Raw genomic sequence first — 24,023 nt, forward strand, 5'->3', positions numbered from 1 at the left:
GGATCCAATAGGGAAAAATAGCCCAGTGAAGAAAGGAAATAAGGAAATAAAAAATCATATGAGAAGTAATGAACTATTAAAATCATTTTTTTTAAGAACAGTAATATCAAAACCGATCTTTTATATCTAACTATAAAAAAGACTCATGTCACAGCCTATTCAACATAAAAACATTTGCAGCAAATTTGAACTTTTAAAGTTCTACCGATTCAACGACCCGCTGAGGAAGATCATTCCACTAATTAGTCAAAGCTGCAATAAAACTAGAATACTGCGCAGTATTGAGCCTCATGATGGAGAAGGCCTGAGTATAGAATTAACTGCAAACCTAGTATTACATTTCATTCTAATAGTCAGGCCTTCTCCATCATGAAGCTCAATATTACACAGAATTCTATAAGTATTCTTCCAGCTGTCCCTCTAACATCATTACCAATATAATTCCAGTAGTGAAGACACGCACTGTGTTAACTTAATTCAGGAGCCAAATAAATATCGATGATAACGAATCAACTATTTATTCCTGAATGGATTTATTTATAATACGAAGTGTTACCTTCACGACTGACAAATAACGACTCCCCATATAAGAAAAGGCGGGAGGCGAAAACCATTACAGTAGACATGTAAACAAAGTAACAGTAGTAATTATTATATGTAAACAACTGGTCGTTTGCCCATACAACTGTTGAACGACAATCATAACAAGATGTAGATAGAACTCTAGTATACTTCAACTTCCTTTTTTTTTCTTTTTTTTTATTGGATCAGAAAATATTTACCTCTAGAGTTCCATCATAAATAATGAAAATAAATGTATATTACAACTTAAGACTTATCTCTATCAAATGTTACAATACAAAGTTTATACTATTCCTTTTACAAAAATATATTTAATTACATTGCAAATCTGACAGTTTTTTGTCTTAATCTTCCACTTCGTCTCGGTTCCCTTATTTCTCCCTCGGTACTTTCAAACTTCATCTGTGGATCTTCATCAACATCTCCTCGGTATTCTCGAAGTAATCTACGGTTTCTCCATAGCAACTTTCCATTTGATAACTGGACATGATAGCTTCTATTCCGTAAACCAGCTTTGACTATTTTTCCCCTCTTATCCCATTTCTTGGATACTGGGTCTTGGATTCGAACTTCTACCCCGGGCAAGAATTCTTTCAGCTTTTTGGCGGATGCGTTGTACCACGTTGCAGTCTTCATTTCTCTTTCTTTTCTTTTCCTTTCTGCTTCTTCAATTTCTTCCGCACTTTCTTGCTGAAAAGCACTGTGATGAATGGGAACAGTAGATCTGAGAGGATGTCCAAACACTATTTGGTTCGGCGATCGTCCATCTGCTCTTGGAGTGTTTCTTAGTTCCAACATTGCTTCTTGAAATGTTTCATCCACCGTTGTTTTATTTATCTTTTTTAGTAAGGTCTTGAATTTCTTAACAAAGGCTTCGGCATGCCCATTACTGCTTGGGAAATGGGGTGAGCTTGGGCCCCACTCCTCTCCAGAAACTTCTGAAATTCTGCGGCTCGGAATTGCGGTCCACCATCTGTTCGGATCCGTTGGGGGTTTCCCATTATTGCCATCATTTTTATCATTGCCCCCACAATAGATCCTGCTGATGGATCATCTTTCCATTCATGGACCATCGGATATCCACTCAGGCGATCAGCATAAATCAAGAAATGTCTGCCATTACAGTAAAATAGGTCTGCAGATACACATTCGAACGGTCGAGATGGTAATGGGTCTGATTGTAGTGGTTCCTTTCCCAGGCTGGGTAGATAGCATTGGCATGCCTCACATTTCTCTACTAGCTGATTTATGTCATTTGTGATACCAGGCCAGTATACACACATACGGGCACGCTGCTTCGTTCTTGTAATTCCTTGATGAGCAGTATGCAGTAGATTAAGAACTTCTCGTCTCTGTCCTTTTGGAATTACAATGCGCTGCCCATATATCACAAGGTCTTCGTCAATAGCTAATTGGTGCCGTATGGCTTTATACTGTTTCACACATGCAGGTACATCTTCATGTCCTACATTGTCATTCCTGACAGCAGTTACTAATTCCATGTATTCTGGATCTCCTCTTGCGGCATCACGTAACTTTTCAATGATGAGGTCAGTGCATCCTTTCCCATCCATTGAATTCTCACTTCCTATTGATGCGATCCGAATAGCCATCAATGTACGTCCCTGGAGATAGTCTTCACCTTCATCTGGATCCTCCACGGGTGCTCGGCTAAGGCAATCTGCGATAGCATGCTCCTTACCTTTTCTCCATTCGACAGTGAATTGATATTGACTTTGGAGTTCTGCCTTCAAATTCTGCAATTTAACATTTTCAACCTGGGTCAAAGAGTATTTGTTGAATATTGACAAGAGAGGACGATGGTCAGTAATCACCGTAAACTGTGGTAGTCCAGACAAATATAACCTACTTTTCTTCAATGCATATCTGATAGATAGAGCCTCTAGTTCTATCATGGAGTACCTGGTTTCAACATCTGTCAGGAACCTGCTTCCACAACTGATGAGTTTCCATCCATCTTCATGTCGTTGAAGCACGATGAAGCCAAATCCATTTAGTCTGCTTGCATCAGTTTCCACACGAGTTTCCCGAAGTGGATCAAATTGTGCAAGAACTGGTGTTTTTACGAGAAGTTGCTTCACTTCATTAAAGGCTTCAGTATGTGCTGGCAACCATTGAAACTGATTCCTGGTTTTCAAAAGTTCCCTCAGCGGCGTGCTCGCTGCACTAATGTGCGGGCTAAAGGATCCTAACTGATTTACCAATCCCATAAAACTTCGTAGTTCGGTGATATTTGTCGGCGTTGCAAAATCTGCAATAGCATTCACTTTCTTTGGATCTGCTTCTGTCCCGTTTTTGGACAAAACATACCCAGCAAACTGCACTTGTGGTTGAGCAAATTTGAATTTGTTCTCATTCAATGAAATGCCATGTTCGATGCACCTGTTTAGGAATGCCCGTACATCTTGTATGTGTTCCTTATACGTCCTACTTGCAATCAGCACGTCGTCCACCACTTTATGGGTTCTTTCCAAACCATCAATTGCCAAGTCTCCTCTGAAATTGTAACTGTCACCAGTGCTGATGAATCCCATAGGCGCTCTCTTGTACCGAAATCTTCCCCATGGTGTTAGGAAAGTAGTAAGATCTCTAGAATCTTCATGCAACTCTAATTGCCAGTAACCCTTGACAGCATCACATACTGTGAAGTATTTAGCACCATGAATCACTTCATTTATAGCATCCTGTGGCGTTTTGGCATTGTGTACCGTCCTATTTACTTGAGAATTGAGCTTTGAGAGATCGACCGTCATTCTGATCCCACCATCTGGTTTCGGGATTACAACGATTGGATGGCACCAATCCGTTGGTCTATCTCCAACTCGTTCTATGACATCCTGATTAATCATGTTCTCCAGTTCCTTCTTTACTGCATCCCGCAATGGGTAGCTCACTGGTCGGGAGGCATAAATTGCAAAAGGTTTTGCATTTTCCTTAAGCTCTATTCTCATCGGTGCAGTTTTCATAGTTTTTAACCGTCCTTCAATGCTGAACACTTCTGAGTAGTCTTCTATGATCTGGTTCCTCGTGTTTATGCTGAATTCCTCCACTGGGAATTCCTCCACTGGGCTATTTTTTCCATTACACCGAAGATCTGTGATAATACGAACTGTTTTTTTCATAGGAAATGGGAAATTTTCATGCACGATGTGCAACTTCTTGCAGGCATCAAGAGATATATACATCTCCTCACTTTTAACGTCACTACAAAAAATAACATTATCTACACATTTGTTGCCATTACCATGTAACACTAAATCAGTCTCTCCAATAACATTTAGTCTTTTGCCGTTAACACTTTCTAAGTACTCTTCACAGAAATGGAGGTCCTGTTCACCAAGCATCAAATCTTCCATCATTCCCACACCAGCGACAGTCCTCTCTGCTCCTGTATCGGCGATGACCCATTTTCTGATGACATGACTCTTCAGTGGGTGATGGATGTCAACTGACAACATCGGACGTTTCTCAGTACACCTAGAAATGTCAGCGACATGCTTGCGTTTATCGGCTTTAGGAGATGATTTTATAACGTTTTCCTTCCTCGGACTTTCACAGGCCTTACTATAATGGCCAAAGCGACCACAATTAAAACACTCCTTTCCCATTGCTGGACATTTTTTTCCTTGTTGGTGGGCTGAAAAACCACATCTGCGACACTTTGCGGATTCATCTATAGAGGACTTGTTGGCATGACCTTTTGTTCGCTGTTGACTTTTGCTTCTTTTCCGGGTCTGCAATCTATTCATATCAACACTATAACCTCTACTCAATCTCTGATCTTCTTTCCCTGCCAACTCACGGTTGCGGCATAAAGTGATCGTCTCACGAAGGTTAAGTGCAGGTTTCTTCCCCAACAGTTCCTGTCTTACACTCTCATCGCGAACTCCGGACAATGTAAGAGTGGCAATCCATTCATCAGCGCTCATGTCTGACAGGTTGACATCCTCTGCTTGCTCCCGAAGATCCACCAGAAAATCGTCAAATGACTCTCCGGATTCTTGCTTCCTCCGAACAAGCTTGTAACGGTCTACTGCGATGTTCCGTTGTGATTTAAGGTGTCCCCTAATCCTCTCTATGATTTCACTCAAACTTAATTGTGTATCCATTGGGATTTCCATTGCATGGCGAATTCTTTGAAGGAACTCTGGTGTGCAAAACGTCCAAAAAGTCGCGATCTGGTCCTCTCGAGTTTTCTCCCCTAGCTTCGCCACCTGTGCGTAATTTTTCCATGTAGCCTCCCATCTCTTGAAAATCTTCAAAGTAGTACCATCATCTAGTAACTCTGGGGGTCTAACAGAAATTTTTGTTGTCTCACTTCGGCGACTTCTCTCAACTTCTGTGGTTGCGTTATCATTGAGATCAGCCCGAGGTGTGACTCGTTCAAGGATAGCAGCTAATTCTCGTTCGCGGCGCTCCTGTTCACATGTAAAGCGTTCTTCCTGTGATTGCATCTGCTGCTGTAGCATTTGCAACATAGTAAACATGGGATCACTTGCCGTTATAAAAGTAGTTTCCTTGTGCTTTTCAATAGGAGTCTTTATTCCCTACTCAGTGTCGCCTATCAAATTGGACCTTTCGATGGTTATTTGAAGTAGTCTTGATAATCTTGATGTATTATCCTTGTTGTCATAGGGAACTCCAAGAGCCTCCAGGTAATTCTTGATTTCATCACGATCTAAATCACCAATATTTTCTTTAGTGAGGGCAAGGGCTTCCTCACGAAGTTCTGCAACTATAGGCATTGTAGTGGTAGGGTTATTCTTTCTTCTTGTAGATATCTTCCTTTATACTCACTGCGCCATGTGTTAACTTAATTCAGGAGCCAAATAAATATCGATGATAACGAATCAACTATTTATTCCTGAATGGATTTATTTATAATACGAAGTGTTACCTTCACGACTGACAAATAACGACTCCCCATATAAGAAAAGGCGGGAGGCGAAAACCATTACAGTAGACATGTAAACAAAGTAACAGTAGTAATTATTATATGTAAACAACTGGTCGTTTGCCCATACAACTGTTGAACGACAATCATAACAAGATGTAGATAGAACTCTAGTATACTTCACGCACTAATTCAATAATCTTCCCTGGTTTGTACTCTATGTTTACCGGTATCTACATATTATGCTTCTTTTCTTTTACATATGTGGTTATTGTATTTGGTTGAAATTTGCATTTAAATGCAAATATCCATTTCACGGCGACGTCTGCTTTATTTTTTATTCAAATAATAATGATAATAAAATTATAAAAATAATAAAAAGCTACTTACGTCAACTTCTGACTAGAAACTGATTATAAAATTTCAATTAGGATATGGATAAATAGAATTTATAATTAACTTTTTTTTTTTTTACTGGTGGTAGACTACTGATAATTGCTAATACAAAATAAATATGGGTAACTTGTTAATGCGACTGGAAACAAGCACCTTAGTGCGTAAAAGACAACTAAAATGGGGAATTAAACCAAACCTTATGAAAAAATAGAAAGATACGACGAAGATTATACATAATGAACCATTGCATATGATGTAAATATAATGAATTATTGACTAGGATGAAATTAAATGGAACTTTTTATGAATTTTCAATTAAAATATTATGAATAAAACCCATTTTATTTGTAGATAATAGTTAACGATATCTGGATGAATAATTGGCTTTATAATAAAAAAAACAATTACCAACTGATGGGTGGATCCTTCATCATAATTTCCCACAAAGATTTCCGGTCACCTATTATGTCAATGGATATATTTATTGCTAAATATTCAATAACAATATGATAGATCACCTCAGAGAAATTACCATGAGGAAGACTCGTTTATGAAGTTTTGTTTATTAGTATGATGGTTTATATTTCTCCCCGAGGGGAGTGGACCGATCCCGGAGGTACTGCAATACCGGGCCGATCCGCGGCAAAGGTGGAGCAAGCCCCTAGCACTTCGCCAAGACCCAAAAATCAGTTTAATATCGTAGATCCCACATGGGGATCGTATCAGATATTAAGCTGATAAGAACAGATACTACACTTTGATCTTAGCCAAAAGGCCGAGAAGCGATACCAACCTGTTCAAATTTTGGAAGTCTCCTGACACCTTCTGCAAACACCCGATTAATAAGAATGAGGATAAAAGAGGCATATGTGCTCAAAATTCTTATTCTATAAAGCTTATTTAACACAAAAATAACAATGCAATTATCATTGATTAGAAACTTGAATTACATGTCATTTGAACAGTATAAGAATCTTGAAATAATTCTTATCAAGTACAATATTCCTCATTTTCTCTAGGTATAAAACAACATGCGCTTCAAATCAAGTCATGCAATGTACTCTTTGTCTTCCTAAATATGTCTCTCTGATCACTGTAGTGAAGATATACTGAAAATAAACCAATCCAGGTTTTGAAAAATGGTAGAAATTATATATATTTTCTTGTAAAAAATAGGGAAAGCTATGGTCTGCACATACCAAGTCTAGATGTGCGAGTGTGTGCAGATTGCCCTGATCTTGTGTCCAGGTGGGGGCTCTTAGACATTCACTCATAGGCCCCAAGGGTGCAAGACCCGACCGGTGGGTAAGGATCTAGGCTTATCTTGGCCCACGAGAATCTTGGCTTAAGGGTATTGCTCCGCCTAGAGCAATCTCAATTTTCAGTTACTAGAAAATCAGTTCGCCCATAAAATACCGCAGATTTTGAAAAACTTTTATGGTGAACTGTTCCATTTTCTTTAGGTGATGCTGGTACCATATCCAGGTCTCTTGGACATATGACACGGTGCTAATTGAATTGGTTGGCAGACGACAATCTTGGTGATAAGCTTCATTCCATGGACTTCAAAAATTATTTGCTTGAGTCATGCAGAGGCTGTACAACCTTAGGTATATGGGTTGTGACCTCATCAAATGACTTAACTGCTAGCAGGTAATAGAGATTGCTTGCTTGCTATAGATTGCCAGGAATTTTATCCGGAAGGAGGCTCTGTGGACAAAATACCCTAGCCTCCAAGTCAAATTAAAAGCTCTACACCTAGACCTGTTGTGTAAAATGATACTTTCTTATAGGAGCACTCATAGTGTTTCTGGTCTATTGTTCTGCACCTAGAGCCTAGACAGTTGCTTTGCACCAGAGCTTTAACATCTCTCTCGCCCTGATGGCCAAATGAGTGGTTGGCCAGCCCCTGGGCTCTTAAAAGAAGATTTCCAGTAGTAGAGAATAGTGGTACAATTGCAAGTCCCAATAAGTAAGAGAGACTGGGAGAGGGATAGAGAATGTTTAAGTAGAAGAGAGAAGGAGCAGAACTAAGTATAAGGATTTATCTCTGCTCGGGGGGTGGCTGTGGCAGTGAGCTTTGTTGCAGGAGTGGGGGGATGTGGTTTAGGGTCTGACCGAGGCCAAGGAGGTTGTGAAGGGATAGGACTTTGGTGATAAGGTGAATGGTGACAGGTATGAGGTCTTGCAAGGACATACTGTCCAATTGATGGCAGAAGGTTGGATGGGGATGGGTTAGGAGAAGGATTTGGACAAGGTGTAGGTTCTGGAGTGGAGGAGGTCAGTGGATGGATGATGGCCGCCTAGACCCAGGACCAGCAGCTGGTACTGGAGCTGGGACCAGCTTCCAAGGAGGTCTCTTGCGTGGTTTCCTCTGTGGCTTTGGTGGCAGTGTCGGTGTGTCCTTTGTAGTTGTAGGAGCGGTAGTCTCCAGAGGTTCTAGCCTTTTGAGACAATCTGGACACCTTTTATTCCAAGCATGGTGAGGCCAGGAGCAGTTAGGGCATTGGGACGGATCTCTCTCCCATCGTTGTGCTCATCGATGCTATTTTGAGTTGGATGCTTGCCGCTGCAGACTCCACAGATCGCCTGGCTCCTGCAGTCAGACTTGTGGTGTCCTAAGCGCTGCCAATTGAAGCAGCGGAGTGGTTCCCTTTCCAAGTCCTTTATGGGAAAAGTTCCCCACAGTACAAGCTCCAAGGCAGGTGGGATAGGTTCTACAAAGGTGACAATGACTTCCCTGGTGGGTGCCTTACGACTGCCCAACACTTTTGGCTTGGGCAATGTTTTGGCAATCTGTCATGAGGGTATATTGGCATCTTGGCTGGGTAATTGTATACCACCACTTTCCTCTGTTTCTTGGCGGGATCAAGGTAGGTGAGGGTGGCTTCATTACGTAAATGTCTTGCACTATCTTGATCCTTAGGGGTGATGATGATATCACCATTCAAGTTGGTTCTGGCCGTAATCTTTAGTCCAGGATTAGCAGCTGCCATAGCGGCTAAAGCCACATATGACGGGGTCTCTCCGGTGGCTGGTAGTTTAAACTTGGGGAGTTGAGTTGCCGTTGGCTGTGAGGCCTTTAGTGAAACCTGGGTACTGCTGATGGCAGTGGCTTCAGCTAGGAGGTGAAGGAGGCACACAGTGCAGTTACAATCCTGCATGTGTGCCTTTATAGGCTGCGTGGTGGGCAGGTTGTCAGGATCTAGGTCCATAGCAGATATCTCTGCCTCTTGTGTAGAGGTGGCTGCAGATGTATTCCTTTTTGGGCTGCAGGCTTGCGACTCCAAGGAGGCAGGCAGGGTGTCCGGTGCAGGAGGGTGTTCTGCCTTCTTCTTCTTGTCCGCTGGATGGGTTGGAGAAGGTGGAGGTTATTCCTTGGTTACAGGTTCTTTGGGTTGAACAAAGAGCCAGAACTCTTACAGACATTCTACACAACACCACTTATTGTGGTGGGCTTATCTGTAGGTGGCGTGTAGAAGAAAGCTTTCTTGGAGAGCTGGTGAGGTGTAGCAAAGATGCTGGTGTATGGGTCCCTGTAAAATGGTGGAGTTGTATCCCAGTTGTTGGGCAAGGTCTCTTGCTCCTTGAAGTGGGGGATACGGGCAATGGTGAGGACAAAATAGTCCGTGCACTCACATCTCAAGTTGTGATGGTATATTTCTGGGTCCTTGCAAGGGACGAAACTAACCTAGTTGATTAGGTCCTCCCTATAAGCAGAGTACCATTTGCCGCCTGGGACTGAGGTATCATTAGAGTAGAGCCTCCTAAAGTGTCAGAGCCATAGTGGATATAAGTACCAGGGAAAGAACTCGAGCCTTTTAAACCTCACGGACATAATGCCTGAGAGATCATGGCCGTATTATAGAATCCAATGTAACAGCCGAAAATTACAACCAGTTATTGTTCGGTGTCACAGCCGAAAATTTCCGCACATCTGAAAATTTCGGCAAAAGGACGAAAAATATGGCTAGCAAGCTGGCAGGGGACTGATGATGATGTAAAAGAGCATGTCCACAGCCTTTATGTGTTCTGCACACATCACGATAATATGGTCATAGGGTGTTGCAGTTCGTCTTGGCTGGTAGAGTACCTTGGTATTTTTTATGTTCATAGGAAGCTCGTGGTCGGTGGCTGCTCTACTAATTTTGAATATGAATACTGAATTATAAAGAAATGAAACTGGTAACCTGCATAATTTTGTTTAAAAAAAAAGGATTGGTACCAAGATTAATTCTTTTAATAAAAATGGTTAGAATTTGGTAGGATTACTTTCTATAACAAATATTTTAGAGGAAATAATCTCAATAGGGAGTTCTTTTAGAGGGATAGCGCGAACGCAGTCCCTCGCTACCAAAAATTTCGCACCCGAGTTGACCACATTTGGGTCAATCGCAAGGGTCAGCACCACCGGAGTGCAATGGTGAGCCTCGCCTTGGGGGAACCACCTTCGTGATCATGGTGTCCCCTGTGCCAGGTAAGTATGCTTAACCAACAGCCTTTTCACCCCTCATGCAACATGACTGCACACATTATACAGAGCAATAAGGAATGATGGTCATAATAACGGACTTTATTCTTGAAAATGAAAATATTTCTTCAACAAAACAAATTTTTTTTCTTAATATGAACGAAAACCATTTCTTCAACATTTGATATAACTAGAAGGAAATGTAAATATTTCTCTTTAATAGACCTACCAAAAAGCTATCACCAAGATAATCCCAGCCCACTGACCGTCTTAGCTAGCTGCTTTTTTGCTAGCAGAGAATTACAGCTCCATGTACAGTCTCCTGGCTGGCTGAAGGACTTGCGGCTCAGCTCCCGAGCCGTCAACACCTACCAGAGGAAGCTCCCAGTGAGATTAGCGCCTTCACTGACCGTCGTCCTTTAACTTTACTGGCTGATTTTTATAGCTAGTCTAAGAAAAGCAGTTAGCTAAGAATTAGACTCGAAGTCCAGTCAACTAGCTGGCTTAAGTATTCAGCTATACCTCGTGACTGTTTACTTACAGATGAGCATGCTTGAAGGTGTGTCTTTCTGTGACCCGAAAGACCCATCGTTTTGCAATTACCCCTGTCATTGCACACATATTATTCTTCTTTTCTTTTACATATGTGAGTATTGTATTTTGTTGAAATTTGATGTGCATTTAAATGCAAAAAAGAAACTATATCAAATGTCAATTAGGATATGGAGAAAGAGAATTTAAAATTCAAAATTGTTCCTACTGGTAGACTACTGATAATTGCTAAATTCAAAATGAATATGGGCAACTTGTTAATGCGACTGGATGGAGGTACCTAAGTATGGAAACGATAGTGAAAATGGGTAAATAAACCAAAAATGATAAAAAAATAGGTTGTATATGATAATATTATACATAAAGATCAATTAAATATGATGAAAACATAATGAATAATTGAAGAGGCTTAAAATTTATGGAGTATTTTATTAATTTTCGATTTTAATCTGATTATTATGAATAAAGTCCATTTTATTTATTGGTTATAGTTACTGATGTTTTCTGCATGAATAATTGGGTTTTAAATAATATAAACAATTACCAACTGATATGTGGATACTTCAGCATAATCTCTCTCTCAAAATTCCTGTCACCTATTAAGTCAATAGATATATTTATTGCTAGATATTCAATAACAATATGATAGATCACCTCAGAGAAATTACCATGAGGAAGACTCGTTTATGAAGTTTTGTTTATTAGTATGATGGTTTTTATTTCTCCCCGAGGGGAGTGGACCGATCCCGGAGGTACTGCAATACCGGGCCGATCCGCGGCAAAGGTGGAGCAAGCCCCTAGCACTTCGCCAAGACCCAAAAATCAGTTTAATATCGTAGATCCCACATGGGGATCGTATCAGATATTAAGCTGATAAGAACAGATACTACACTTTGATCTTAGCCAAAAGGCCGAGAAGCGATACCAACCTGTTCAAATTTTGGAAGTCTCCTGACACCTTCTGCAAACACCCGATTAATAAGAATGAGGATAAAAGAGGCATATGTGCTCAAAATTCTTATTCTATAAAGCTTATTTAACACAAAAATAACAATGCAATTATCATTGATTAGAAACTTGAATTACATGTCATTTGAACAGTATAAGAATCTTGAAATAATTCTTATCAAGTACAATATTCCTCATTTTCTCTAGGTATGAAGCAACATGCGCTTCAAATCAAGTCATGCAATGTACTCTTTGTATTTCTAAATATGTCTCTCTGATCACTGTAGTGAAGAAATACTGAAAATAAACCAATCCAGGTTCTGAAGAATGGTAGAAATTATATATATTTTCTTGTAAAAAATAGGGAAAGCTATGGTCTGCACATACCAAGTCTAGATGTGCGAGTGTGCGCAGATTGCCCTGATCTTGTGACATTCATTCAGAGGCCCCAAAGGTGCAAGACCCGACCGGTGGGTAAGGATCTAGGCTTATCTTGGCCCACGAGAATCTTGGCTTAAGGGTATTGCTCCGCCTAGAGCAATCTCAATTTTCAGTTACTAGAAAATCAGTTCGCCCATAAAATACCGCAGATTTTGAAAAACTTTTATGCTGAACTGTTCCATTTTCTTTAGGTGATGCTGGTACCATATCCAGGTCTCTTGGACATATGACACGGTGCTAATTGAATTGGTTGGCAGACGACAATCTTGGTGATAAGCTTTATTCCATGGACTTCAAAAATTATTTGCTTGAGTCATGCAGAGGCTGTACAACCTTAGGTATATGGGTTGTGACCTCATCAAATGACTTAACTGCTAGCAGGTAATAGAGATTGCTTGCTTGCTATAGATTGCCAGGAATTTTATCCGGAAGGAGGCTCTGTGGACAAAATACCCTAGCCTCCAAGTCAAATTAAAAGCTCTACACCTAGACCTGTTGTGTAAAATGATACTTTCTTATAGGAGCACTCATAGTGTTTCTGGTCTATTGTTCTGCACCTAGAGCCTAGACAGTTGCTTTGCACCAGAGCTTTAATATCTCTCTCGCCCTGATGGCCAAATGAGTGGTTGGCCAGCCCCTGGGCTCTTAAAAGAAGATTTCTAGTAGTAGAGAATAGTGGTACAATTGCAAGTCCCAATAAGTAAGAGAGACTGGGAGAGGGATAGAGAATGTTTAAGTAGAAGAGAGAAGGAGCAGAACTAAGTATAAGGATTTATCTCTGCTCGGGGGGTGGCTGTGGCAGTGAGCTTTGTTGCAGGAGTGGGGGGATGTGGTTTAGGGTCTGACCGAGGCCAAGGAGGTTGTGAAGGGATAGGACTTTGGTGATAAGGTGAATGGTGACAGGTATGAGGTCTTGCAAGGACATACTGTCCAATTGATGGCAGAAGGTTGGATGGGGATGGGTTAGGAGAAGGATTTGGACAAGGTGTAGGTTCTGGAGTGGAGGAGGTCAGTGGATGGATGATGGCCGCCTAGACCCAGGACCAGCAGCTGGTACTGGAGCTGGGACCAGCTTCCAAGGAGGTCTCTTGCGTGGTTTCCTCTGTGGCTTTGGTGGCAGTGTCGGTGTGTCCTTTGTAGTTGTAGGAGCGGTAGTCTCCAGAGGTTCTAGCCTTTTGAGACAATCTGGACACCTTTTATTCCAAGCATGGTGAGGCCAGGAGCAGTTAGGGCATTGGGACGGATCTCTCTCCCATCGTTGTGCTCATCGATGCTATTTTGAGTTGGATGCTTGCCGCTGCAGACTCCACAGATCGCCTGGCTCCTGCAGTCAGACTTGTGGTGTCCTAAGCGCTGCCAATTGAAGCAGCGGAGTGGTTCCCTTTCCAAGTCCTTTATGGGAAAAGTTCCCCACAGTACAAGCTCCAAGGCAGGTGGGATAGGTTCTACAAAGGTGACAATGACTTCCCTGGTGGGTGCCTTACGACTGCCCAACACTTTTGGCTTGGGCAATGTTTTGGCAATCTGTCATGAGGGGATATTGGCATCTTGGCTGGGTAATTGTATACCACCACTTTCCTCTGTTTCTTGGCGGGATCAAGGTAGGTGAGGGTGGCTTCATTACGTAAATGTCTTGCACTATCTTGATCCTTAGGGGTGATGATGATATCACCATTCAAGTTGGTTCTGGCCGTAATCTTTAGTCCAGGATTAGCAGCTGCCATAGCGGCTAAAGCCACATATGACGGGGTCTCTCCGGTGGCTGGTAGTTTAAACTTGGGGAGTTGAGTTGCCGTTGGCTGTGAGGCCTTTAGTGAAACCTGGGTACTGCTGATGGCAGTGGCTTCAGCTAGGAGGTGAAGGAGGCACACAGTGCAGTTACAATCCTGCATGTGTGCCTTTATAGGCTGCGTGGTGGGCAGGTTGTCAGGATCTAGGTCCATAGCAGATATCTCTGCCTCTTGTGTAGAGGTGGCTGCAGATGTATTCCTTTTTGGGCTGCAGGCTTGCGACTCCAAGGAGGCAGGCAGGGTGTCCGGTGCAGGAGGGTGTTCTGCCTTCTTCTTCTTGTCCGCTGGATGGGTTGGAGAAGGTGGAGGTTATTCCTTGGTTACAGGTTCTTTGGGTTGAACAAAGAGCCAGAACTCTTACAGACATTCTACACAACACCACTTATTGTGGTGGGCTTATCTGTAGGTGGCGTGTAGAAGAAAGCTTTCTTGGAGAGCTGGTGAGGTGTAGCAAAGATGCTGGTGTATGGGTCCCTGTAAAATGGTGGAGTTGTATCCCAGTTGTTGGGCAAGGTCTCTTGCTCCTTGAAGTGGGGGATACGGGCAATGGTGAGGACAAAATAGTCCGTGCACTCACATCTCAAGTTGTGATGGTATATTTCTGGGTCCTTGCAAGGGACGAAACTAACCTAGTTGATTAGGTCCTCCCTATAAGCAGAGTACCATTTGCCGCCTGGGACTGAGGTATCATTAGAGTAGAGCCTCCTAAAGTGTCAGAGCCATAGTGGATATAAGTACCAGGGAAAGAACTCGAGCCTTTTAAACCTCACGGACATAATGCCTGAGAGATCATGGCCGTATTATAGAATCCAATGTAACAGCCGAAAATTACAACCAGTTATTGTTCGGTGTCACAGCCGAAAATTTCCGCACATCTGAAAATTTCGGCAAAAGGACGAAAAATATGGCTAGCAAGCTGGCAGGGGACTGATGATGATGTAAAAGAGCATGTCCACAGCCTTTATGTGTTCTGCACACATCACGATAATATGGTCATAGGGTGTTGCAGTTCGTCTTGGCTGGTAGAGTACCTTGGTATTTTTTATGTTCATAGGAAGCTCGTGGTCGGTGGCTGCTCTACTAATTTTGAATATGAATACTGAATTATAAAGAAATGAAACTGGTAACCTGCATAATTTTGTTTAAAAAAAAAAGGATTGGTACCAAGATTAATTCTTTTAATAAAAATGGTTAGAATTTGGTAGGATTACTTTCTATAACAAATATTTTAGAGGAAATAATCTCAATAGGGAGTTCTTTTAGAGGGATAGCGCGAACGCAGTCCCTCGCTACCAAAAATTTCGCACCCGAGTTGACCACATTTGGGTCAATCGCAAGGGTCAGCACCACCGGAGTGCAATGGTGAGCCTCGCCTTGGGGGAACCACCTTCGTGATCATGGTGTCCCCTGTGCCAGGTAAGTATGCTTAACCAACAGCCTTTTCACCCCTCATGCAACATGACTGCACACATTATACAGAGCAATAAGGAATGATGGTCATAATAACGGACTTTATTCTTGAAAATGAAAATATTTCTTCAACAAAACAAATTTTTTTTCTTAATATGAACGAAAACCATTTCTTCAACATTTGATATAACTAGAAGGAAATGTAAATATTTCTCTTTAATAGACCTACCAAAAAGCTATCACCAAGATAATCCCAGCCCACTGACCGTCTTAGCTAGCTGCTTTTTTGCTAGCAGAGAATTACAGCTCCATGTACAGTCTCCTGGCTGGCTGAAGGACTTGCGGCTCAGCTCCCGAGCCGTCAACACCTACCAGAGGAAGCTCCCAGTGAGATTAGCGCCTTCACTGACCGTCGTCCTTTAACTTTACTGGCTGATTTTTATAGCTAGTCTAAGAAAAGCAGTTAGCTAAGAATTAGACTCGAAGTCCAGTCAACTAGCTGGCTTAAGTATTCAGCTATACCTCGTGACTGTTTACTTACAGATGAGCATGCTTGAAGGTGTGTCTTTCTGTGACCCGAAAGACCCATCGTTTTGCAATTACCCCTGTCATTGCACACATATTATTCTTCTTTTCTTTTACATATGTGAGTATTGTATTTTGTTGAAATTTGATGTGCATTTAAATGCAAAAAAGAAACTATATCAAATGTCAATTAGGATATGGAGAAAGAGAATTTAAAATTCAAAATTGTTCCTACTGGTAGACTACTGATAATTGCTAAATTCAAAATGAATATGGGCAACTTGTTAATGCGACTGGATGGAGGTACCTAAGTATGGAAACGATAGTGAAAATGGGTAAATAAACCAAAAATGATAAAAAAATAGGTTGTATATGATAATATTATACATAAAGATCAATTAAATATGATGAAAACATAATGAATAATTGAAGAGGCTTAAAATTTATGGAGTATTTTATTAATTTTCGATTTTAATCTGATTATTATGAATAAAGTCCATTTTATTTATTGGTTATAGTTACTGATGTTTTCTGCATGAATAATTGGGTTTTAAATAATATAAACAATTACCAACTGATATGTGGATACTTCAGCATAATCTCTCTCTCAAAATTCCTGTCACCTATTAAGTCAATAGATATATTTATTGCTAGATATTCAATAACAATATGATAGATCACCTCAGAGAAATTACCATGAGGAAGACTCGTTTATGAAGTTTTGTTTATTAGTATGATGGTTTTTATTTCTCCCCGAGGGGAGTGGACCGATCCCGGAGGTACTGCAATACCGGGCCGATCCGCGGCAAAGGTGGAGCAAGCCCCTAGCACTTCGCCAAGACCCAAAAATCAGTTTAATATCGTAGATCCCACATGGGGATCGTATCAGATATTAAGCTGATAAGAACAGATACTACACTTTGATCTTAGCCAAAAGGCCGAGAAGCGATACCAACCTGTTCAAATTTTGGAAGTCTCCTGACACCTTCTGCAAACACCCGATTAATAAGAATGAGGATAAAAGAGGCATATGTGCTCAAAATTCTTATTCTATAAAGCTTATTTAACACAAAAATAACAATGCAATTATCATTGATTAGAAACTTGAATTACATGTCATTTGAACAGTATAAGAATCTTGAAATAATTCTTATCAAGTACAATATTCCTCATTTTCTCTAGGTATGAAGCAACATGCGCTTCAAATCAAGTCATGCAATGTACTCTTTGTATTTCTAAATATGTCTCTCTGATCACTGTAGTGAAGAAATACTGAAAATAAACCAATCCAGGTTCTGAAGAATGGTAGAAATTATATATATTTTCTTGTAAAAAATAGGGAAAGCTATGGTCTGCACATACCAAGTCTAGATGTGCGAGTGTGCGCAGATTGCCCTGATCTTGTGACATTCATTCAGAGGCCCCAAAGGTGCAAGACCCGACCGGTGGGTAAGGATCTAGGCTTATCTTGGCCCACGAGAATCTTGGCTTAAGGGTATTGCTCCGCCTAGAGCAATCTCAATTTTCAGTTACTAGAAAATCAGTTCGCCCATAAAATACCGCAGATTTTGAAAAACTTTTATGCTGAACTGTTCCATTTTCTTTAGGTGATGCTGGTACCATATCCAGGTCTCTTGGACATATGACACGGTGCTAATTGAATTGGTTGGCAGACGACAATCTTGGTGATAAGCTTTATTCCATGGACTTCAAAAATTATTTGCTTGAGTCATGCAGAGGCTGTACAACCTTAGGTATATGGGTTGTGACCTCATCAAATGACTTAACTGCTAGCAGGTAATAGAGATTGCTTGCTTGCTATAGATTGCCAGGAATTTTATCCGGAAGGAGGCTCTGTGGACAAAATACCCTAGCCTCCAAGTCAAATTAAAAGCTCTACACCTAGACCTGTTGTGTAAAATGATACTTTCTTATAGGAGCACTCATAGTGTTTCTGGTCTATTGTTCTGCACCTAGAGCCTAGACAGTTGCTTTGCACCAGAGCTTTAATATCTCTCTCGCCCTGATGGCCAAATGAGTGGTTGGCCAGCCCCTGGGCTCTTAAAAGAAGATTTCTAGTAGTAGAGAATAGTGGTACAATTGCAAGTCCCAATAAGTAAGAGAGACTGGGAGAGGGATAGAGAATGTTTAAGTAGAAGAGAGAAGGAGCAGAACTAAGTATAAGGATTTATCTCTGCTCGGGGGGTGGCTGTGGCAGTGAGCTTTGTTGCAGGAGTGGGGGGATGTGGTTTAGGGTCTGACCGAGGCCAAGGAGGTTGTGAAGGGATAGGACTTTGGTGATAAGGTGAATGGTGACAGGTATGAGGTCTTGCAAGGACATACTGTCCAATTGATGGCAGAAGGTTGGATGGGGATGGGTTAGGAGAAGGATTTGGACAAGGTGTAGGTTCTGGAGTGGAGGAGGTCAGTGGATGGATGATGGCCGCCTAGACCCAGGACCAGCAGCTGGTACTGGAGCTGGGACCAGCTTCCAAGGAGGTCTCTTGCGTGGTTTCCTCTGTGGCTTTGGTGGCAGTGTCGGTGTGTCCTTTGTAGTTGTAGGAGCGGTAGTCTCCAGAGGTTCTAGCCTTTTGAGACAATCTGGACACCTTTTATTCCAAGCATGGTGAGGCCAGGAGCAGTTAGGGCATTGGGACGGATCTCTCTCCCATCGTTGTGCTCATCGATGCTATTTTGAGTTGGATGCTTGCCGCTGCAGACTCCACAGATCGCCTGGCTCCTGCAGTCAGACTTGTGGTGTCCTAAGCGCTGCCAATTGAAGCAGCGGAGTGGTTCCCTTTCCAAGTCCTTTATGGGAAAAGTTCCCCACAGTACAAGCTCCAAGGCAGGTGGGATAGGTTCTACAAAGGTGACAATGACTTCCCTGGTGGGTGCCTTACGACTGCCCAACACTTTTGGCTTGGGCAATGTTTTGGCAATCTGTCATGAGGGGATATTGGCATCTTGGCTGGGTAATTGTATACCACCACTTTCCTCTGTTTCTTGGCGGGATCAAGGTAGGTGAGGGTGGCTTCATTACGTAAATGTCTTGCACTATCTTGATCCTTAGGGGTGATGATGATATCACCATTCAAGTTGGTTCTGGCCGTAATCTTTAGTCCAGGATTAGCAGCTGCCATAGCGGCTAAAGCCACATATGACGGGGTCTCTCCGGTGGCTGGTAGTTTAAACTTGGGGAGTTGAGTTGCCGTTGGCTGTGAGGCCTTTAGTGAAACCTGGGTACTGCTGATGGCAGTGGCTTCAGCTAGGAGGTGAAGGAGGCACACAGTGCAGTTACAATCCTGCATGTGTGCCTTTATAGGCTGCGTGGTGGGCAGGTTGTCAGGATCTAGGTCCATAGCAGATATCTCTGCCTCTTGTGTAGAGGTGGCTGCAGATGTATTCCTTTTTGGGCTGCAGGCTTGCGACTCCAAGGAGGCAGGCAGGGTGTCCGGTGCAGGAGGGTGTTCTGCCTTCTTCTTCTTGTCCGCTGGATGGGTTGGAGAAGGTGGAGGTTATTCCTTGGTTACAGGTTCTTTGGGTTGAACAAAGAGCCAGAACTCTTACAGACATTCTACACAACACCACTTATTGTGGTGGGCTTATCTGTAGGTGGCGTGTAGAAGAAAGCTTTCTTGGAGAGCTGGTGAGGTGTAGCAAAGATGCTGGTGTATGGGTCCCTGTAAAATGGTGGAGTTGTATCCCAGTTGTTGGGCAAGGTCTCTTGCTCCTTGAAGTGGGGGATACGGGCAATGGTGAGGACAAAATAGTCCGTGCACTCACATCTCAAGTTGTGATGGTATATTTCTGGGTCCTTGCAAGGGACGAAACTAACCTAGTTGATTAGGTCCTCCCTATAAGCAGAGTACCATTTGCCGCCTGGGACTGAGGTATCATTAGAGTAGAGCCTCCTAAAGTGTCAGAGCCATAGTGGATATAAGTACCAGGGAAAGAACTCGAGCCTTTTAAACCTCACGGACATAATGCCTGAGAGATCATGGCCGTATTATAGAATCCAATGTAACAGCCGAAAATTACAACCAGTTATTGTTCGGTGTCACAGCCGAAAATTTCCGCACATCTGAAAATTTCGGCAAAAGGACGAAAAATATGGCTAGCAAGCTGGCAGGGGACTGATGATGATGTAAAAGAGCATGTCCACAGCCTTTATGTGTTCTGCACACATCACGATAATATGGTCATAGGGTGTTGCAGTTCGTCTTGGCTGGTAGAGTACCTTGGTATTTTTTATGTTCATAGGAAGCTCGTGGTCGGTGGCTGCTCTACTAATTTTGAATATGAATACTGAATTATAAAGAAATGAAACTGGTAACCTGCATAATTTTGTTTAAAAAAAAAGGATTGGTACCAAGATTAATTCTTTTAATAAAAATGGTTAGAATTTGGTAGGATTACTTTCTATAACAAATATTTTAGAGGAAATAATCTCAATAGGGAGTTCTTTTAGAGGGATAGCGCGAACGCAGTCCCTCGCTACCAAAAATTTCGCACCCGAGTTGACCACATTTGGGTCAATCGCAAGGGTCAGCACCACCGGAGTGCAATGGTGAGCCTCGCCTTGGGGGAACCACCTTCGTGATCATGGTGTCCCCTGTGCCAGGTAAGTATGCTTAACCAACAGCCTTTTCACCCCTCATGCAACATGACTGCACACATTATACAGAGCAATAAGGAATGATGGTCATAATAACGGACTTTATTCTTGAAAATGAAAATATTTCTTCAACAAAACAAATTTTTTTTCTTAATATGAACGAAAACCATTTCTTCAACATTTGATATAACTAGAAGGAAATGTAAATATTTCTCTTTAATAGACCTACCAAAAAGCTATCACCAAGATAATCCCAGCCCACTGACCGTCTTAGCTAGCTGCTTTTTTGCTAGCAGAGAATTACAGCTCCATGTACAGTCTCCTGGCTGGCTGAAGGACTTGCGGCTCAGCTCCCGAGCCGTCAACACCTACCAGAGGAAGCTCCCAGTGAGATTAGCGCCTTCACTGACCGTCGTCCTTTAACTTTACTGGCTGATTTTTATAGCTAGTCTAAGAAAAGCAGTTAGCTAAGAATTAGACTCGAAGTCCAGTCAACTAGCTGGCTTAAGTATTCAGCTATACCTCGTGACTGTTTACTTACAGATGAGCATGCTTGAAGGTGTGTCTTTCTGTGACCCGAAAGACCCATCGTTTTGCAATTACCCCTGTCATTGCACACATATTATTCTTCTTTTCTTTTACATATGTGAGTATTGTATTTTGTTGAAATTTGATGTGCATTTAAATGCAAAAAAGAAACTATATCAAATGTCAATTAGGATATGGAGAAAGAGAATTTAAAATTCAAAATTGTTCCTACTGGTAGACTACTGATAATTGCTAAATTCAAAATGAATATGGGCAACTTGTTAATGCGACTGGATGGAGGTACCTAAGTATGGAAACGATAGTGAAAATGGGTAAATAAACCAAAAATGATAAAAAAATAGGTTGTATATGATAATATTATACATAAAGATCAATTAAATATGATGAAAACAATGAATAATTGAAGAGGCTTAAAATTTATGGAGTATTTTATTAATTTTCGATTTTAATCTGATTATTATGAATAAAGTCCATTTTATTTATTGGTTATAGTTACTGATGTTTTCTGCATGAATAATTGGGTTTTAAATAATATAAACAATTACCAACTGATATGTGGATACTTCAGCATAATCTCTCTCTCAAAATTCCTGTCACCTATTAAGTCAATAGATATATTTATTGCTAGGTATTCAATAACAATATGATAGATCACCTCAGAGAAATTACCATGAGGAAGACTCGTTTATGAAGTTTTGTTTATTAGTATGATGGTTTTTATTTCTCCCCGAGGGGAGTGGACCGATCCCGGAAGTACTGCAATACCGGGCCGATCCGCGGCAAAGGTGGAGCAAGCCCCTAGCACTTCGCCAAGACCCAAAAATCAGTTTAATATCGTAGATCCCACATGGGGATCGTATCAGATATTAAGCTGATAAGAACAGATACTACACTTTGATCTTAGCCAAAAGGCCGAGAAGCGATACCAACCTGTTCAAATTTTGGAAGTCTCCTGACACCTTCTGCAAACACCCGATTAATAAGAATGAGGATAAAAGAGGCATATGTGCTCAAAATTCTCATTCTATAAAGCTTATTTAACACAAAAATAACAATGCAATTATCATTGATTAGAAACTTGAATTACATGTCATTTGAACAGTATAAGAATCTTGAAATAATTCTTATCAAGTACAATATTCCTCATTTTCTCTAGGTATGAAGCAACATGCGCTTCAAATCAAGTCATGCAATGTACTCTTTGTATTTCTAAATATGTCTCTCTGATCACTGTAGTGAAGAAATACTGAAAATAAACCAATCCAGGTTCTGAAGAATGGTAGAAATTATATATATTTTCTTGTAAAAAATAGGGAAAGCTATGGTCTGCACATACCAAGTCTAGATGTGCGAGTGTGCGCAGATTGCCCTGATCTTGTGACATTCATTCAGAGGCCCCAAAGGTGCAAGACCCGACCGGTGGGTATGGATCTAGGCTTATCTTGGCCCACGAGAATCTTGGCTTAAGGGTATTGCTCCGCCTAGAGCAATCTCAATTTTCAGTTACTAGAAAATCAGTTCGCCCATAAAATACCGCAGATTTTGAAAAACTTTTATGCTGAACTGTTCCATTTTCTTTAGGTGATGCTGGTACCATATCCAGGTCTCTTGGACATATGACACGGTGCTAATTGAATTGGTTGGCAGACGACAATCTTGGTGATAAGCTTTATTCCATGGACTTCAAAAATTATTTGCTTGAGTCATGCAGAGGCTGTACAACCTTAGGTATATGGGTTGTGACCTCATCAAATGACTTAACTGCTAGCAGGTAATAGAGATTGCTTGCTTGCTATAGATTGCCAGGAATTTTATCCGGAAGGAGGCTCTGTGGACAAAATACCCTAGCCTCCAAGTCAAATTAAAAGCTCTACACCTAGACCTGTTGTGTAAAATGATACTTTCTTACAGGAGCACTCATGGTGTTTCTGGTCTATTGTTCTGCACCTAGAGCCTAGACAGTTGCTTTGCACCAGAGCTTTAATATCTCTCTCGCCCTGATGGCCAAATGAGTGGTTGGCCAGCCCCTGGGCTCTTAAAAGAAGATTTCTAGTAGTAGAGAATAGTGGTACAATTGCAAGTCCCAATAAGTAAGAGAGACTGGGAGAGGGATAGAGAATGTTTAAGTAGAAGAGAGAAGGAGCAGAACTAAGTATAAGGATTTATCTCTGCTCGGGGGGTGGCTGTGGCAGTGAGCTTTGTTGCAGGAGTGGGGGGATGTGGTTTAGGGTCTGACCGAGGCCAAGGAGGTTGTGAAGGGATAGGACTTTGGTGATAAGGTGAATGGTGACAGGTATGAGGTCTTGCAAGGACATACTGTCCAATTGATGGCAGAAGGTTGGATGGGGATGGGTTAGGAGAAGGATTTGGACAAGGTGTAGGTTCTGGAGTGGAGGAGGTCAGTGGATGGATGATGGCCGCCTAGACCCAGGACCAGCAGCTGGTACTGGAGCTGGGACCAGCTTCCAAGGAGGTCTCTTGCGTGGTTTCCTCTGTGGCTTTGGTGGCAGTGTCGGTGTGTCCTTTGTAGTTGTAGGAGCGGTAGTCTCCAGAGGTTCTAGCCTTTTGAGACAATCTGGACACCTTTTATTCCAAGCATGGTGAGGCCAGGAGCAGTTAGGGCATTGGGACGGATCTCTCTCCCATCGTTGTGCTCATCGATGCTATTTTGAGTTGGATGCTTGCCGCTGCAGACTCCACAGATCGCCTGGCTCCTGCAGTCAGACTTGTGGTGTCCTAAGCGCTGCCAATTGAAGCAGCGGAGTGGTTCCCTTTCCAAGTCCTTTATGGGAAAAGTTCCCCACAGTACAAGCTCCAAGGCAGGTGGGA

General features: G+C 41.8%; 7 non-coding genes across 7 annotated transcripts; all 7 read right to left on the bottom strand.

The window, feature by feature from the left end:
* Positions 1–6,487: 6,487 nt before the first annotated feature.
* On the bottom strand, positions 6,488–6,680 carry LOC137627977 (U2 spliceosomal RNA). The gene has a single exon (XR_011041285.1). It is a non-coding gene; the product is annotated as a U2 spliceosomal RNA (small nuclear RNA).
* Positions 6,681–10,215: 3,535 nt separating this feature from the next.
* Positions 10,216–10,378, bottom strand: LOC137627944 (U1 spliceosomal RNA). Its single transcript, XR_011041258.1, has one exon. It is a non-coding gene; the product is annotated as a U1 spliceosomal RNA (small nuclear RNA).
* A 1,268-nt stretch (positions 10,379–11,646) lies between these two features.
* On the bottom strand, positions 11,647–11,839 carry LOC137627978 (U2 spliceosomal RNA). The gene has a single exon (XR_011041286.1). It is a non-coding gene; the product is annotated as a U2 spliceosomal RNA (small nuclear RNA).
* A 3,517-nt stretch (positions 11,840–15,356) lies between these two features.
* On the bottom strand, positions 15,357–15,519 carry LOC137627945 (U1 spliceosomal RNA). The gene has a single exon (XR_011041259.1). It is a non-coding gene; the product is annotated as a U1 spliceosomal RNA (small nuclear RNA).
* A 1,268-nt stretch (positions 15,520–16,787) lies between these two features.
* LOC137627979 (U2 spliceosomal RNA) lies at positions 16,788–16,980 on the bottom strand. The gene has a single exon (XR_011041287.1). It is a non-coding gene; the product is annotated as a U2 spliceosomal RNA (small nuclear RNA).
* Positions 16,981–20,496: 3,516 nt separating this feature from the next.
* LOC137627947 (U1 spliceosomal RNA) lies at positions 20,497–20,659 on the bottom strand. Its single transcript, XR_011041260.1, has one exon. It is a non-coding gene; the product is annotated as a U1 spliceosomal RNA (small nuclear RNA).
* Positions 20,660–21,925: 1,266 nt separating this feature from the next.
* Positions 21,926–22,118, bottom strand: LOC137627984 (U2 spliceosomal RNA). The gene has a single exon (XR_011041291.1). It is a non-coding gene; the product is annotated as a U2 spliceosomal RNA (small nuclear RNA).
* Between the last annotated feature and the right edge of the window lie 1,905 nt (positions 22,119–24,023).

The sequence above is a fragment of the Palaemon carinicauda genome, chromosome 35 (genome assembly GCF_036898095.1).
Source record: "Palaemon carinicauda isolate YSFRI2023 chromosome 35, ASM3689809v2, whole genome shotgun sequence".
Taxonomy (NCBI): domain Eukaryota; kingdom Metazoa; phylum Arthropoda; class Malacostraca; order Decapoda; family Palaemonidae; genus Palaemon; species Palaemon carinicauda.